A 1193-nucleotide genomic window follows, 5' to 3' on the forward strand; every position below is an offset into this window, starting at 1 on the left:
GAAGGAAAGAAGGAAAGAAGGAAAGAAGGAAAGAAGGAAAGAAGGAAAGAAGGAAAGAAGGAAAGAAGGAAGGAAGAGAAAAGAAAGAAAACAAAACAAAAAAATCCCACCAAGTCACTCAGGATTCCTTCGGAACTCACCACATACAACATCCATCCCTCTTCCCAAAAACCTAGAACCTACAGAGATGCAGGCATGTAGCACATTGCCCTGCATTTACCAGGCACGTACCATCATGTAACCACTGCGGCACAAAACACTTGTCCGGAGTGTCACAGATTCTTTCACACACTTTCTATCTGTAGCATATGCTCACGTATGTCGTCCTCAGACCACTCAGAAGTCAGAGGAGGGCACTGGGTAACCTCCACTCTCTCTCTCACTCCACCTCAGTCCTTTGGGACAGAATCTCTTAATGAAAAACACACAGCTTGTGGTTTTGAGGCTAGGCGAGTCTCCATCCCCGCCCACTGGAGTGTTGGGATTACAGGCATGCGCAGAACCATGGCCAGCTTTACAATGGGGTGCTAGGATCTCATGCTTGGAAAGAAAATATTCTCCTTTTATTTTAATTATTTTTTAAGTTTTGTAGAGACTGGATTTCTCTGAATAGCCCTGGCTGTCCTGGAACTCACTCTGTAGACCAGGATGGCCTCGAACTCAGAAATCCACCTGCCTCTGCCTCCTGAGTGCCAGGATTAAAGACATGTGCCACCACCGCCGCAGGGTTTTTTTGCTTTGTTTTGTCTGTTTGTTTGTTTTTTACAGACAGGGTTTCCCTGTGTAGCCCTGGCTGTCCTGGAACTCGCTCTGTAGGTCAGGGTGTACATGATGAACTCAAATATCTGCCTGCCTCTGCCTCTCGGTTCACTGGGAATAAAGGCGTACGTTGCAACCACCACCCGGCCAGCAAACATTATTATTTACAGAACCTTGTCTCCACCCTAGTTCCACTTTTAACCAAGTATCCTGGGAAGCAGGTAGATGAGCAGTTTAGAATCTCTGAAGTCCTTAAGTGCAATGATGTTCTCAAAGAAACAAATAAAAAACCAACCAGGCATGGTGGTGGTACACGCCTGTAATTTTAGCACTTGGGATGGGGAAGTTCAAGGTCATTCTCTGCTACACTGTGAGGATGAAACTGGCCTTGGCTACAGGAGACCCTACCAAAAAAAAAAAAAAAAAAAAAAAAA

General features: G+C 45.3%; 1 protein-coding gene across 5 annotated transcripts in view; it reads right to left on the minus strand.

The window, feature by feature from the left end:
* Nucleotides 1-1193, minus strand: part of Kdm2b (lysine demethylase 2B) — a 121641-nt gene that overhangs the window by 53252 nt on the left and 67196 nt on the right. The gene's annotated exons all lie outside the window — the stretch shown is intronic.

This window comes from Mus pahari, chromosome 23, assembly GCF_900095145.1.
Source record: "Mus pahari chromosome 23, PAHARI_EIJ_v1.1, whole genome shotgun sequence".
In the NCBI taxonomy this organism is placed as follows: Eukaryota; Metazoa; Chordata; class Mammalia; order Rodentia; family Muridae; genus Mus; species Mus pahari.